Raw genomic sequence first — 17,980 nt, 5'->3', positions numbered from 1 at the left:
GTTGAAAAATGACAACTAAGGAAGGGGTGATGCACATATTCCTCATTCAAACCTCAATAGGACACTTTGAAGCAAGGTCCCTATTTTTTCCTATTTGTGTCTATAGGAACCAATTTGTTCAAGAATTTCCAAGTGAAGCATTGCATTTTCATAGGAATTGGAGCATTCCATAGAATGAGCCAATTTTTCTTTGATGCCCTTTCAATCTTAATGAGCTGATTTTGAGGAGAAAATACCAGAGGTCTTTCTTGTCCAAATGATCTGCACGTGTGCTCTTATTGAGGGTCAAAACCATAATAGTTGAAATCATTTCTTTATTTTGAACTAGTGTTCTAAGGCTCTCTTCGAACCAAACACCATCTTGCCAGATTTAAGATATTTTAATTGTTTTGCATTCATTTGAAAATAGAGCTATGAGTAGCCCTTCACCAGACCAGTTATTGAGAAATAGCGAAAAATCCCTACAAAACATACTTTTAGCCACACTAACTTGTTGACCAGAAGATCACTCATAGCTAGCAAAAAACCCTTTAATTGCCTGGAGGTTTGTTTTGTTCTAGAAAAATCAAGTCATCCCCAACTAAAATATGACTAGGGGCACTCCTCTACCCTGAGACTGCAGACCACTACATCTTTCCTGCACTCATCAAATAATTTAAACCTTGGCTAAGAGGCACTTCCGCTAAAATGTAAAAGACTAGGGGAATTAGGATCCCTTTATGTTAGCCCCCTCAACCCATTGAAAAATCCATTTGAGGACCCATTTACCAGGAATGAGAAAGAAGTTTTTTCCAAACAGCCCCAGATCAAGATAATAAATTCCTTCACAAAGCCCATCTTCTTTCAGATTGTAAATAAAAAGGGTTGCTCCAATATGTCGTAAGCCTTTTTCATGTCTATCTTTAGAGCAATGTTGTTGTCTCTATCACTTCATCTATTGAGATCATCTATCACTTCTTGGGCACGTAGGACGTTGTCGTAAATGTTTTCTCCTCTCATGAACGCTCCCTATTTTAGAGAAAAAAGAAATGGAAGGATTTTTCCTAGCTAGTATGCTAGGATTTTAGACAAAATCTTATAAAGAAAATTACAAAGGCTTATAGGCCTAAAATCTTGAGATCATCTATCACTTCTTGGGTAAGTAAGATGTTGTCGTAAATGTTTATTCTTCTCACGAAGGCTCCCTGTTTTAGAGAAACAATAAATGAGAGGATGTTTCCTAGCCTATTTTCTAGGATTTTAGACAACATCCTATAAGAAAACTACAAAGCTTTATAGGCCTAAAATCCCCTAAAAAAAATACAGGTACCTCAACTTTGGTGATTAAAGCTATTGTAATTGCATTGAAAACTTTGAGGATGATTCCTTCCTTGAAAATACATCTAATCACACAAAGGAGATCTTGTTTAATCACATCCCAGTCTTTTAGGTAAAACATACTTGATATTCTCTTTCTCTCTTTCTTTCACCCTTCCATTTATCCACATGCCTTTATTTTCATTTCACAACCTATACTATAATTAGATTGATTTTCAATGATGGGAAAAAAAATTTTAATTTTTTTTCTGGATTAGGGAGCAAAACAAGGCTTTGATTTTGAGAAGCCGAGACTTTTGTCCTAACACCTTCCAAAATGCTTTCATTAATTGTCGGATTTTCTATTGTAAGTAAGGACTCATTCAAACTCCTGGGCTGCAACGTGACCTGATAAGGTCCCAATAAGTCAATTTTGAGACCGTAATTCCACAAAGATTATCAACGTATAAGTGTTAGTTCCTATAAATAATTGCAAAATTAAATTATTTTTTCAAATTAATAGAGCTAATGAGATATTATTGCTAATTGCAGATAAATAAAGCGCATTTGGAAATCAACAAATCATGTAGCAAGTTTTGTTACAACGTGCAAGCAAAGAGGGAACATCCAACAAAATCTCGAACCATTTAGTCGTCACGTCACCACTCTGCAGTAACCCCCTAGTACTCTGCGATAAAATCAAGGAATTATGCCTCGAGATTCGAGTTATGATTTCTAGATGCGTCGACCGTTGTAACTGACTGATCCTTTCGAATCGAATCAAGCAACAAACTGACTCGATGACCCAATTACAAATACTATAAATTAAAGGGTCATCTCTAAGAGAATGGATCCCTCTTAACCCTCTTCTTCTCCCCAATTTCTTTGTATTTTTCCTGATTTTTCTTTTAGAGAGAGTTTTTGCAGTAGTGAGAGGATCAATTATTTTTTTAGTTTTTCTTCTTTAGTTCTTATTGTAATTTTCTTGAGAAATCATCAAAGAAGGAATCAAGTTGCAGCTCTATCTTACACTCTCATTTATTTTCTTATTGCTGCAACCATGACCCTTGCAATGAATGGCTAGACTCTCCTTAGAAAGGTCAAGAATGCCAGAGAAAATTCATCCCTCTTATGTAGTTTTAATTCCATATTTTGTTTACATGTTAATTATTCTGAAAATTCTCCTTTGATTAGATAATTTATCTTATATTTCTGATTCAAACTTTGATAGTAATTACTTAGATAAGTTCAAGAACGGCTATGCTCTGTGAAGAGTCTAAATATAAGTTAGGCAATCTCAATTAAATCTGGATTTTCATGAATAACCTTTGGTTACCTTTAATGATTAAACTGCTCCACCTTCTGAGTCATGAGCAATGACTTGTTACATGGATTGAATTATTTATAAAATTAATTTGCATTATGGATGATTTGCAAAGGCTGAATTAACTTCTCTAAGCCTCTTTCTTATATCTTCAATCTCTATTTTCTGTTTTTATTTCAATTGCAAATTAATTTCCATCTTATTTGTGCAACAAATCTATTTTGTTTTTAAACCAATTTGTTTTAAAACTCTATTTTTTTTTTCAACTCAAATTTTGAGTGAATCCCAATTGTCCTTATAGAACGAATTCCACTTCCGAAAGTTTCATTTTAAATATTTGTTCATCTGCAATTTACATCTATCAAGCGATTTGATTGATTTTCAATTCGGAAAGAGTCTGAAATAGATTCGAAACAGAACCGAGACGTTTTTGCTTGAAACAGAAGCTAAAAGAACAGAAACAATCTTTAAAATATCTTTATTACAATCCTTGGAATATCATAAACTAGTTCCAATTAGAAAAATCAATTTTCATCAAAATGTCACCACTCAACGGTATTCTTTTAGTGCTCCGCGGTGACATGGCAATATTTTTTGCTGATTTTTGTCGAGTAAATTTCTAATATCATGGACATTTTAATGGATATCTTGGTTATAGCCTTAACATTCTAATTAGAATAATTGTGTTATTTTTAGGTGAAGGACTCGACGGAAGTCGACGAAAGGCGACACGTGAAACTTTTATCCACTGAATTGGTTCCCTCACCAAGAAGACAGGAACTTCCAATTTTCTTTTCATTTTATTTTTCTTAGAAAATAATTTTTAATAGGAACTTGAACTTGTAATACTTTTTAACTGTATCCGAGAGGGCTCGGATTGTAATAGATTTAAGGACGAACAATAGTGGGACGAAACTATCTCAGGCCCTTGGGTTTGTACACTAAATTTGGTGTTGGTGGCCCGAGTCGACTCAGCTTTATCATCCCCCATCTAGAACGAGACGTAAATTTTCCAAACACTCACGCATCTTTTGCTAGTGAGTTTCTATATTGACTTTGAGTGACTAATCTGTACACTTTCAATTGTACATAGTAATAAGAGCACCCTTACCGGGATAACATCATAAGATAAGAATCGGATTTCATCACCGATATCTTGTCTTTCTAGAAAATCGAATTCACAATTATAAAATTAATTAAAATTGGTTAGACTTGACTCTAGGCCCTACTAAGCTCATTAAGCAAAGTTAATCAAAGTTATACCAACTGTACTTCTTAATCGTGAACAATGCCTAAGCGTAATCCTACCCCGTAGTACTACGTGTATTCAGGGGATAGATACACATCTATTCTAGACGAGAGGTGACTTAAAAGTGCCATTTCTCAACATTGTGCACCACTTCTCCCTTGGGGATTAAATTGGTTATTTTCGATTTCAGAGATTTGGGTTGGAGGCTTTGATTAATCCTTTGAATCAGTTAGAAACTATCTAGTCTTAGGACCCAGTGATCACGTGTGAATTCCTTTCTCTTTTGTGAGCAATTCAATAGTGTATGTTAAGTTAGATACAGAACCTCGAACAGATTTACATCATCATGGAGTTTAGGAGAGAATCTTGGATCCCGTGCATCTTATGTGATAATTATGGTCATTCTCATGAGTATTGTCTGAGTCTACCAATACTTCATGCTACACAGGCCAATATGCATCATTCTCAAAACTCGTATTAAATGCCGATACCCAATTCGTTCGACCAACCATACTACGTAGATAATTGGTTTTCCTTAGATTACATATCATGTCAGAACGAGTTCACTCAAGGTAGTAATTTTGGTAACTATGAGAATTTTTATATGCATAACACCTCAATGATGAATCTAACCATAATTTCTTAACAATCTTATGATTCTCAACATTTCTCCTAATATAGAGCTTTAGAGCTAGAGTTGAAATTCAAGAACTCATTTTTATCCTCTCCTCCAACTTCATCATTAGAGTCCTTGATGACTAAATTGTTAAAGTAATAACAACAGTTCATCCAACAACAATAGCTCCATCAACAACAACAACAGGACATAGGTCAAGCCTTAGTCAACATAGGAACTTAATTGAGACACCTAGTGTTATCTTTAGAAGAAGGAAATTTTGAAAAATTGAAAAATGATAATATCTCCATCCTAGAAAATCCACTATTCTCTCAAAATAACCTTAGTGACCAGTTCTACTCTTTTTAAATATTTTGATGATTGTCCATCAATAATTAATAACCTCGTTTCAATTAAAGTTCAAATTCAAACCTATGAGGTTACAATTTCAATCAAAGTAATGATGGAAGTTCAACTAGATTAGCTTATTGTGCTCTTAGAAGAAAGAGAGAATAGTCAATTTCCAAATGAGATAACCTTCGAGAGCCAACCGATGTTTCAAATTCCCAATGAGCTAACCAATTGTACAAAATTGGCTGAGAAAACTGTTCCACCACCTGAAGAGACTGTTGTCCACGAGGAATTAAAAACCAACTCTAATTTGTTAGTCACAACAATTCCGACCATTATTGATCAAACTTCGTATCCCATCCAATCCATCATTTCACAAGAGTGTAAAGACCCTTCATGTTTTACAACTTCCATTCTCTTTGGGAATACGATGATTGAAACTTATTTTGAAAAGAAAATAACACTAAGAGCTGAAGACAAATGAGGGTTGTTGATCATTTTAAAAAATCATTTTCATATCTTAACGATGGTAAAAATATGTCTATCTATCATTCGGGATGGGAAGTCAATCACCATGTCTATCACTTTAGATGCTAGCAAAATACCTAAGATTCAGACCTTTTGATAGGTCTGGCTGAAGACATTAAACTTAGCGCTGCTTAGGAGGCAACCCATGTGTTTTTGTTTTAATAAGTAGTGCAGTTAAAAAAAACCCTCCAACTCGAATCCTTTTTTCATTCTCTTTCTCTTCAAGTTCACTCTTAACCAAACCAATCAATCAACACCACTAGGACTGCAGCCTAGTCAGTAATTCTTAATTAAATAATAGCAATAGATGTTAACTATATTAAGGAGAAGAAGGCAGAAGCTACTGAAAGTTCAGATTTAGATTAGGATGTTTTTAGGTCATTTTTTTATTTTAGGTAGGATTTCTTTTATGCAAAAACCTGCTTCGAAAATTATCATTTTTATAACTTTCACTCTTAGTTGTAACATGACTTTGCACATTACTATCAAATCCGTTTAAGATGTGATCTAACCGCTTTCTCTTTCTTACTACTTGCATATTGAGAAAAATATTTTATTTAGGTTTGGGGGTATTAGGTTAGCTCACAATTGCATTACATTTCCTTCTACTTTAATTTCATATTTTCAGAAAAAAAATAAAAAAATTAAAAAATTAACAAATATAACAACAGTTTTGAAATATTTTCTTCAAAATCTTTGTATGTATTTTTTACATAAGAATTTCAAATCTCAGGTTCATGTCTTAACTTTTGATCATAAGTTCTTTTTGATTATTCCTCATTAACAAAATCATGAAAGAATTACTTTAAAAATTTACTTCTGATTGAGTAGATAAGATTTTATAGAATAAAAGTTCACCTCCTTCTCTATTTAGAGTGTTAGGGAAAACCTAATCCAGTAAATTATGACTTCTTTATCCTTGGGTTGGCTGGTTAGAAGAAAAATAGAATTGAAGTTAGTATCATTTCGACAGCAATCATAGGATTAGACTGGGTAACTTGAAAAGGGCTACCTACTTTTTGTAAAAAGAACACCAGAAAATGGTGACATGTGAAATAGTTGAAAAAGAAAAATTAAGAAGCAAAAAAATACAAGAAAGATTTCAAAGATGGCTAGAACTATAAAAATGAAAAGAGTCCAGTGAGATCAAATAGTGTAGTACGGTGAAAGCTATCAATGGTAAAAACTTGAGTAAACTGGAATATCACAGATAAAGTCCCTTAGAGGTATTAAAGTGAACATCCACACCTCTTACAATCCCAGACAAGATGCTTAGTTTCAAGTTAGAACTTAAGTAGTTACGACCATTCTTAGCAGTTAGGAGATTAAATCTTGTTCCTAAAAGATTTTATTTTTAAAGAAAAAAATCAGAAAATCGCACAAGCACTCAACTTATCTTTGAAAATTTCTAAAATAAGGAATAAAGACTTAGAACTTTCTTCAAACATAAATGACCTTTGACTGATTTATAAAATGTGGTTATGTTCACTTTACATACTTTGATTTTGATTTTAATATTTTTGTAAAGTGTTAGAATTTTATGGGTATATTCACTACAAACCCTCACGAGTCAAACTCATCCATTGGGAGTAACCTAAGGGTTTAAGGGCTTATTGCATATGTTACATGCAGTCGGGAACCTCACGAAAGAGGAGTTGTTTAAATTTAAGTTTTTCTCGGGACTAGCAAAATCTAGGTTTGGGGGTGTGATAAGGTCTCATTAAGTCAATTTTGGGACTGTAATTCTACAAAGATAATCAATGTATAAGAGTTAGTTCGTATAAATAATTGTAAAATTAAATTATTTCTCCAAATTAATAGAGCTAATGAGATATTATTGCTAATTGCAGATAAATAAAACGGATTTGAAAATCAACAAATCATGTAACAACTTTTGTTACAACGTGCGAGCAAAGAGGAAGCATCCAACCAAATCTCGAAGCATTTCGTCGTCACGTCACCGCTCCGTCGTAACCCCTAGTACTCTGTAGTAATCTCGAGAAATTATGCCTCGAGATTCGAGCTGTGATTTCTCAATTCTTCGACCATTGTAACTGAATGATCCTTTCGAATCGAATCAAGCAACAAACTAACCCGATGACCCAATTACGAATGCTATAAATTAAAGGGTCATCCCTAAGAGAAGGGGTCCCTCTTGACCCTCTTTTTATCTCCAATTTCTTTGCACATTTCTTTTAGAGAGATTTTTTGTTGTAGTGAGCGGATTAGTTGTTTCTTTAGTTTTTCTTCTTTAGTTCTTATTGTAATTCTCTAGAGAGATCATCAAAGAATGAATCAAGTTGCAGCTATGTTTTACACTCTTCTCTCCATCTATTATTTTCTGTATTTTCTTATTACTGCAACCATGACCCTTGCAATGAGTGGCTAGTCTCTCCTTAGAGAGGTCAAGAATGCCGAAGCAAATTCATCCCTCTAATGTAGTTTTAATTCCTTATTTTGCTTACATGTTAATTATTGTGAAAATTCTCCTTTGATTAAATAATCTAGCTTATATTTCTGATTCAAACTTTGATAGTTATTACTTAGATAAGTTCAAGAACGACTATGTTCTGTGAAGAGTCTAAATATAAGTTAGGCAATCTCAATATAGATTTTCATGAATAACCTTTGGTTACCTTTAATTATTAAAATGCTCTACCTGTTGATCCATGAGCAATGACTTACTACATGGATTGAGTTATTTATAGAATTAATTTACATTATGGATGATTTGCAAAGGCTAAATTGACTTCTCTAAGCCCCTTTCTTGTATCTTCAATCTCTACTTTCTGTTTTTATTTCAATTGCAAGTTAATTCCCATCTTATTTGTGAAACAAATCTGTTTTGTTTTTAAACCAATCTGTTTTTAAACTCTGTTTTGTTTACAACTTGAATTTTAAGTGAATCCCAACTGTCCCTGTGAAATGAATTCGACTTCCCAAAGTTTCATTTTAAAAATTTGTTCATCTGCAATTTACATCAAGTTTTTACATCGATTATGACCATTCTGTTTTTAGTTTTCTAGAAAGCTGCCATCTAGCTTTTTTTTAAAGCAATTGTGAGAAACTTGGATTTTTGTTATCATGTGGAAGAAATTAGAATTACTATCCCCATTCTGGAGCCAAGAAACTCTATCTTTTTGCTTCCATAAAGACTCTTCACAATCATACCATACTATGTACTTATTTTAGGCTTTCTAATACTACTCATAGATTTGTTGATCCCAACCAACATCTGATAATCTCTCCTCACAAGCTTTGACTCTGGCTACAACATACTTAACCTTGAGACCTATATTCTCCACCACTTCTCTATCTCAATCTTTTATAGCTAATTTACGACGCTTTAGGTTTGAGAAATTTTTTTAGAACGGAGTTCCTTCAAAACGAATATTCCAACAAATTTTATTACACTGAGGAAATCATCCCTTTCTAACCAAAATTCCAAAAACATGAATTGTTTAGGGCTGGAATAGGGGTTATGAAATGGAGAAGGAAAGGGCAATGGTCAGAAGATAAATGAGCAATTGGAGTAAGTCAAGTAGGAGAAGAAAATGCCTCATCCAATTTTCTCCAAATCTGTTCCCTACTTTGTCTATTGTCACACCAAGTAAACCTAAATCCAAAGAATCTTGCATCCACAACACGATGATCACTCAAAAAACATCCGAAATATTTTATTGAGGCCGATAAAGGACATTTTCCCAGGAGAATGGCATTGAAATCCCTAACAATCAAGACATTTTTTGACGGATTAAGTACATTCTTTAAATTTCGAACATAAGCTTCTTTTCTCTTGGATGTCATAGGATGCACAGTCAACACAATTTTTTACCATAATGCTTTCCATTTTTGCTTCCAACAACATGAACTGAGGATGCTAAAGAAGTAAATAAACTTTAACTAAATCATCGAACCACAGAAACCAAATTGAACCACAATCGTTTGAGGATGCAAAAGAAGTAAATAAACTTTAACTAGATATTGAACCACCGAAACCAAATTAAATCACAATTGTTTGACTCATCATTGTTGAAGGCATTTGTAGGCTTAAATTTTCTACTAAAATTAAGGAAATTTTTTTTCTTGACATAGGTTCAGGGATTGAGATAAATAAAGGATTTAAATCCTTCTTTAACTTTCTCAAGCAAAGTTGGGATGAGGTATTGAGTATCTCTCTGATATTCCATACTAGTCTTTTTATAAAGAACAAGAATAAACAACATTCCTCGATCAAGTCATTTTTGCAGGACCCAAACTAGATCACAACTTACATATTGACATTTTTTTGGATTCAAGTTTGATACTTCCAACATCAGAAGTATAATCCAATTACTTAAATCCCAAAGTAAAGAAAGAATCGTCATCTTCTTCATCTCGGGACTACTCCTCATGGGAACTCTCCATTGCTAATGGTTCCACAAAATCACCATTCAAAAGCAACAAAGGTTTAGTACATGGGCTAATATAGGTCCAGTCCATCAAAGTCATCATTAAGCCATTACGAGGGATAATGCATTTGAGGGGGAAGATTCCATACAATCCCACACGTTATGAACACCTTCCACATTTGGAAACTTCAAGATATCCTCATGATCATGTTTTTTTCTCATTAATTTCCTCATTCGCAAGGCAAACGCCAATTGTTTCCTCATTATCACGACTTTCCTTATTAGAAGTAGACTCCATGATTTCCTTAATATTAACCTCCCTTTATTGTAATGAAGGATTTTGAGTAACCAAGATTGAATTATTTCCATTAATATGAGGGTTCTCTTGTTCAAATTTTGAATTTTCAATTCCAACTTCCTTTGAATCTTTTTCCATGTGGCCTTCTATATCAACACTCTTGGGTTTAGAGGATTCATCAACCAAACATGTAAGCTTGGGTGCCATGTGGACTTGCTCCACATCAACACTTTCTTCTTTACTATTTTGGCCTGAACATGATTGTTTCCTTTTACTTTCGGATTCATTGTTTACAGGCAAAATAGCCGTTTTCACACCTTCCTAATAGTTAAAGGCTTTCGGAGAATCAATGTCTTTTCTACAAGAACCTTTCTTGGAAGTTTCTTGGACTTGTCTTGAGCAAGAACATCATTAGGTTTCTCACGGACTACCTTTCCCTAAGGTTGAACATTTGTTTTCTTCAAATTTTTAGATCTACAAACTACCTCCAGATGACCCAGTTTTGAGTAACATGTACAAAACTAGGGAATGGAGTCATAGCTTATGGGCTGTCCCCAAAACGATATGAAAAATCCATATACACTTTGATTGGACTTTAAGAAAATCCAAGAGGACATTGACTTTTGCTACATGCATTGAGGCCCCCAACAACACAAACCACGCTTCGAAGGTTGGCTTCCTCTTAACAATAAAATAGAAGATCTAGAAAGGATATCCACCCCAAAATGATGGAAGAGTATCTTTCAGATGGTTGAAAGAAAGGCAGCCATTTGAACAACTTCATTGAAAAATCTTCCATCGTGGGAGGCGCTTCTTTCAGCTCTAGAGAGGTTTATAACGTTGATTTTTTCAAAAACTGATGTTACAAAGCTATTTTTTTGCATGAAATTTAGGACGTTTATAATGGCGTTTTTAAAAAACAAATGTGATAAAACCATTAATAATATAAAGCAATTACAGGAAGCTTTTTTGTAAACTCTTGAAAGCTTTTCTGTGATCTCATAAGCTTTTTTGTGCTCCAATTCTAACCCTAAATTATTTTCATTTTGGAGAACAAAAAAAAAACTTCATCATTTCATCGACCACATTTTTTTACTTTTTCTTCCAAGGTGGGAGGAGCTTCTTTCAGCTTCTCTTCAACAACTAGAGCTTATTCTGGTAAATCGATGGCATTGTCGTGCCCTGTGGTCTACCACATAGGCAGGGGAGTCGAGCCTAACCGTAGTCCACTATCTTCTTGAAAGAAAACAACTTCTGCAATGTGAATTTCTTTTGGCTAAAAGGGGTCTTCCACTGAAATCGCCTCGACTCGTTTTCCACCAAATGGTGGATAGGAGTCCGATTGGTAAATTGGGGACTTTTAGGGAATCAGGAATCGCCACCTAGTTTAGGTCTAGGAACCATAAATGACTCCAAAATGGATCAGGTCGGTCCACAAATCAGATAAATGGGTAAAGGGTCAGATTACGAGTTTCGGAAGGTGTTAGGCACCAAACCCGCCCGATCGAGATGATCGGTCTCTACTACGATCCAAACTATTCTATGGTCAACGGATACAGACTAAAATCAAGACTATGGTCCAATCATCATCACCGTCATCATCAAATCATATCAAATGTGCTAAACGAATCTCAAGGCCAATATTGTCCCAAATCTCATGCGATTTCTCGAATTACGCACACCAATAAAAATATTTGAAAAAGCCTTAATTTCCTTATGCTCCAAAGTCCACGTAGCAATATTTCAATTACAAATCTAAATATGTGAAGATTTTCCAAATCGACTAAAATAGGAATTTGCGAAAACTTTCTAAAATGAAAAATTGGGAATATGAAACTTCTAATTTGGGAATTCATGAAATTTCTAAACTAAAGATTAAAAATTTCCTAAATTGGGAAATTATAAAAATATGAGAAGCTACTAAATTGGAAACTTAGAAAAATAATCTTCTCGAATTGGAAATTTACAAATATGAGAGTCCCAAATTAGAAATTTGCTAAATGATTTTCCAAATTAGATAATTATCATTATTGGATTTCCCAAATTAGAAATTTACCAACATTAATTTTTCAAAAATAGAAAATCGTGATGTTAGAAAAATCACCAAATCAATGAAGAATCTATAAATCCCCAAAATTAGCAAGTTGTGAATTTTCAAGAATCCATTTTTGCCACGTGAACACAAATCAGCGAGTCGACTCATCAACAACATTTTGAAAAGTAAAATAAGTTTTCACACCCCAATGTCCACCAAAATCAGTGAGTCAACTCAATGTCTATTTTGTTCATGAATCAATTTTGGAATTCCAATGTACACAGAAATCAATGAATCAATCCGCATGCTTATTATTAAAAAGAAAAATCGATTTTAAACCCATATGTGCACACAAATCAATGAGTTGACTCATGCCCATTTTGTTAAAAAAAAGATTTTAAATTTTCATGTATGTAACAAAAGCAGTGAGTCGACTCAGTTGCAACTTCATTGAAAACTCAATTTTGAAATTCCCATACTCACACAAATTAGTGAGTTAACTCACGTGGCAAATTTGATTCAAATTCCAATTTTGAATTTTGTATGTGCACAAGAAGCAACTCGATTTACATATCAATTTAATCAACAAAAGGTTTCGAAACTTCTATGCACACAAAATAAAACAGTGAGTTGACTCATGTAACTTTGATAGAAAAATAAATTTCGGAACTTGAATACATAAAAGGACAGCGAGTCGACTCGTGTCACTTTGATAGAAAAATCCGATTTCGAAACTTCGAGGCACATAAAAAAAAACAACCAGTCGACTCGTGAGAATTTATGAATTAAAATTCATGAATAAAATCTACGCATAGAATAACAACGAAAGAGGCGTAAGAAGAGACAAAGAAAGAAAAAAATAAAATCGAACTTACCACTTGCAAGGGTCGAGTTTCGTGAGATTCCTTCAGGCACAACTTCAAAAGTGAGAGAAAATATTTCGATGAGAGAAAATCCGATCGGGGACGTGTCAATGTTGTCGTGTAAGTGACGAAATAGGTGATGGCGATGCGGACAACGGGTTGAGGCTGCTGTGTGGTTTGAGAAGAATGAAGAAGACGATAATGGAGAAGGAGATAGGGGCTGTTATGTTGGGACATTAAGAAGGGATCTGTGAGACCAAAATGACGAGATGGTATGCTGATATAGTGGAAAACAGAAGTTGAGAGGAACGTGCTGAAACCGTGAGTAAGCGAAGGTGTTGCAGATGATGATAGTGGCTGAACCGAGAGTTTATGTGTTGGTCTCAACAGTGGATAAAAACGGAGGTGTGTGGGTGATTTTAATGGTGCTGGTTGGGTCGTCGGTTTAGCAGAGATAGGTTGCTGCTAATGGACGTAATGGAGAGTGTTTGGGGGTGCTTATGGAGGGAGCTTGGGGTTGTGTTGAATGGAAGAGTAGTAGATGTGGGGGGGTGCTGTGAAGTATGTTGATGGGGGCTGTAATGGAGGAAGTGAATATAAGTAAAGGTTGATGCAGATTAATAGAGGACGTGAGTGAAGGTAGGGGCTGTTGGGTATTAATGGAGATGAAAGGGAGATGTTCTATGGTGCAGCAATGGCTGTATGAAGGTGGCTGGGACGTTAATGGAGAAGAGAAGGAGGAACGAAGAGGTAACTAGGCGTTAATGGAGAGGAGGAAGAAAAATAGTTGGCTGCTGTGATGAAGACGTTGGTGCAGCAGAAACAATGGGGAGAGCTTATGGTAATTGATGGGGGCTGTAAAGACGTGAGGAAGAGAGAGATTAGAGAGAAAGGTGAGAGTTAATGGTTGAAGAAGGAGAGAAGAAGCTGTCTAGAGAGAGGTGAGGGTCAAAGAATGTCAGATCTCTTCTATTGTCTCAATCATGTCAGCCCCTTTCTGTTTTTTTTTTTGATAAGTATCATTATATTCATAAAAATAAGGCTAGACCGGTCGAGATGACCAACCTAGCAGAACCTTACATAAGGAACTACTCACGAGAAATACAATGAATCCCCTCCCAATTGTAAAGAAAGTCCTCGAAAAACAGCCCCCAAAACTCCTTATAAACTTTAGACCAACAAAACAAAAGACCCAAAATAGATACAAACATGTCTGTGCAATCCATTTGTTTCCCTTCAAAGATGCGTCTATTCCTCTCCAGCCACACCCCCCAACAAATTGCGAATGGTGTAATGCTCCACAGAAGTCTCCTTGTGCCTCTAAAAGAATACCCGATTGACGGCCAACACGTGAGAAGGTCCTTTATTGTTTTTGGAAGACAAGTTAGGATTCCATACAACTTAAAGAATTGTGCCCAAATACCATGAGAAAATTTGCAATGAAGGAGAAGATGATCCGAGGATTCTCCATTTTCCATACATAAGACACAACAGCTTGCCCCATACCACCCCCGCCGCATCAAAAAGTCCATCGTTTGTATCCTTCCTAGCGATGCCGTCCAAGTGAAAAAAGCAACTTTGCTTGGCACCTTTGATCCCCAAATTGGGACACAAGGGAATGTATTATCGCCATTGTTACCCAAGGAATGGTAGAAGGAACGTACCGAAAACTTGCCATCTTTGCTTGCCATCCACACTCTCTCGTCTTCCCTACCCAAGCGAAGGTCGATACTCGAAGCTACATCGATTAATCTGCCAACTTCTACCAACTCCAAGCCATCAATACCTCTTCGAAACCCAAAGTCCCAAGCCCGTTCTCCGCCTACATCTCGTCGGAAGGATGCGATTGGGAACCCTTTTTTTAAGGATATGGAATACAAAGAAGGAAATACTTCCATAAGAGGTTGATTGTTGCACCAAATATCCTCCCAAAATCTTACTTTGTTCCCTTGCCCTACTATAAATTTGATTCTCGATTTGAGCATAGGGATGACTTTCATGATGCCTTTCCACATCCCACAACCATGAGCATGTCTAACTGGACCACTTTCCTACCCCGTTCGCCTTTCTCCGTATTTTCCTTGAATGACTTTTCTCCACAAACTGTTCTCCTCGAATCCAAATCTCCATAACCACTTCCCCCTCAAGGCCATGTTCATTATTCCAAGTCTCTTAACCCCGAGGCCACCCTTCTTATCTGAGCAAACTTGTTTCCAGTTAACTAGATGATGTTTTCTACCCCCATTCCTGTCATGCCAAAGAAAATTCCGGAATAACTTATCTAACCTTAGTTTCACGTTACGAGGTAATGAAAGTACTGAAAGAAAGTATATTGGAATGCTCGATAAGACGCTTTTAATCAAAGTCAGCTTACCCCCCTTAGAAAGATAATTTGCTTGCCAATTTGCGAGCTTTCTTCCAATTCTTTCTATTATCGGATCCCAAATCGCCACTCTCCTATACGGAGCCCCTAGCGGAATCCCCAAGTAGGAGGAAGGCAAACTACCCACTTGCCATCCCAACGATGCCGCAAGTAAAGGAACACATCTGACCAAGCCAACCGAAAACACCTTGCTTTTCTTCATATTAACTGGGATGCCTGACACTGCTTCGAAACAACAAAGCAATCCACCCAATCTTCTTGTTTGCTCAATGGAATCATCTAAGAAGACTAGTGTATCATCTGCGAATTGAAGGTGCGAAACAGTTACATTACCTGCTCCTGCAGCAAAGCCTGATAAATGCCCAATCGCCACCCCTCTCTCCAACATCTTCCCGAGTGATTCTGCTACAATGATAAATAAAAAGGGGGAGATAGGATCTCCTTGCCTGAGACCTCTAGAGCTCCTAAAGAAGCCGTGAGGTGTCCCATTTACCAATACCGAAAAGGATGGAGAAGACACGCATATCATGATCCAGGAGATCCATCTACTACCAAATCCCATTCTCCCTAGCATGTATTCCAAGAATTTCCAATTGACGTGATCATATGCTTTCTCAAGGTCTATCTTGCAAACCACTCCTGCTTTCCCAACCTTAATTCTAGAATCAATACATTCATTTGCTATTAGGACCCCATCTAGAATCTGTCTCCCTTTGACGAACGCACTTTGGTTACAGCCTATCAACCCTTGAATAACGCACTTCAGTCTTCTAGCGAGAATGCTCGTGATGATTTTGTAACTAGTATTCACCAAGCTAATGGGTCTCAGGTCTTTTATATCTTCTGTCCCCACCACTTTAGGGATAAGAGCAATGAACGTACAATTGGACCCGATATCAAGCACTCCATCTCTGAAGAACTCCTCTATGACTGCGATGAAGTTGCTTTTGATTATCTCCCAACATGTCTTGTAGAATTCCACAGGAAAACCATCCGGCCCCGGTGCTTTCTCGTTTTTCATGCTTGAGATGGCCTCCCAAATCTCATCTTCCCCACAAGGTCTTTCCAACCAGTTCCTTTGAAACTCGGTGACTCTTGCAAACTGCAATAAATCGGGTTTTGGTCTGATACGAGTATCATCAGAATACAACTTCGAGTAGAAATCCACAAAACCTCTAGCAACCGTCTCATCCCCTTCCATCCATTCCCCGTTCACCTTTATTCTTGTAATGTGATTGTTCCTATTGCGAGCATTAGCCATACTGTGAAAAAACTTTGTATTACTATCGCCTTCTTTAAGCCATCTGCATCTAGATTTCTGTTTCCAACTGACCTCTTCCATAAGAGCCAACCGTTGATACTTCTCACGAAGGTTGAATCTAGTTGTCTTATCATTCATTGATATTGGATTCAACTCTTCAATTCGATCCAGTTCCTCAATTCTAGCCAAGGTATCTTTTTTCTGTATATCCACTCTTCCGAATGATTCCTTGTTCCATTTTTTTAAAGCCTCTTTTAGAGCCTTCAACTTCTTTCTAAACACTTCCCCCGCTGTTCCTACAAACACAAAACTTCTCCACCAATCAGCTACCAAGTCCTTGAAATTATGATGCTTCAACCACATAACTTCAAAGCGAAATGGAATAGGACCCCTACTAAACGGCCCCGCTTCCAACTGAATGGGGCAATGATCTGAAATTGGATTAGGGATGGCCATTTGAGAGATCTGACAGAATAACATTGCCCAATCTTCTGAAACAAGGAATCTATCCAATCTATTCAAAATGGGTTCTGCAGGATGATTAGACCACGTGAAACTTCTGCCTTGAAGGGGGATATCCACTAAGTTATTCCGATTCACAAACTCCCCAAATCTCCTCATCCTTGAAGTTATCCTCGATCCCCCTTTCCTCTCACATGCGAATCTAATGACGTTAAAATCTCCCCCCAAACACCACGGGCGATTCCAATAAGCTCCCACATCTTCCAATTCCTCCCAGAATTGCTTACGTTCCCACTCTTTAGTAGGGCCATAAACCCCCGAGAACACCCAACTATCTTCTTTTCCTACGCATCTACACAGGATTGAAACAGAAAAAGCTCCCAATAATGAGTCCACCACTTCGATCAGCTTCTTATCCCATAACACCTAGACTCCCCCTGCTGATCCATTAGCTGTTATATACTTCCAACCCATACAACGAATACCCCAAATATCTCGCATCACCGCATTGTTTACTTGGCTCAATTTGGTTTCTTGTAAAGTTACAATGTGGGGTTTGTACGACTGTAGCATTGATTTGATAGAGGCCCTTTTAGTCTTATCGTGAATCCCGCGCACATTCCAAGATAGAATTTTAATCGACATTTGTAACGTTAATTCTTCTCCCACTTCTCAAGCCTAAGGACGTCCCAATCTTCTCTCCGGCCCCTGATCTTTGCAGTTCCTCAACCTCTTTGACCAACCTGACCCTTAGTCTCTTCACTCTGTTTTCATCTGCCATCTCTACTCCTTTTCCTTTGTTCACATGGTCTTGCTGACCCAGCTGATCCTGATCCACCTCTGACCCAAGGATGAATTCCACCTCTTCCCGGATAGTATCCTGTTCCTCGTCAGACATATCTTCCTCTCTGATCACCGTATCA

The sequence above is a fragment of the Akebia trifoliata genome, chromosome 16 (genome assembly GCF_017979445.1).
Source record: "Akebia trifoliata isolate Shusen 1 chromosome 16, ASM1797944v1, whole genome shotgun sequence".
NCBI lineage: Eukaryota > Viridiplantae > Streptophyta > Magnoliopsida > Ranunculales > Lardizabalaceae > Akebia > Akebia trifoliata.
Note: the sequence above shows the minus strand (reverse complement) of the source record.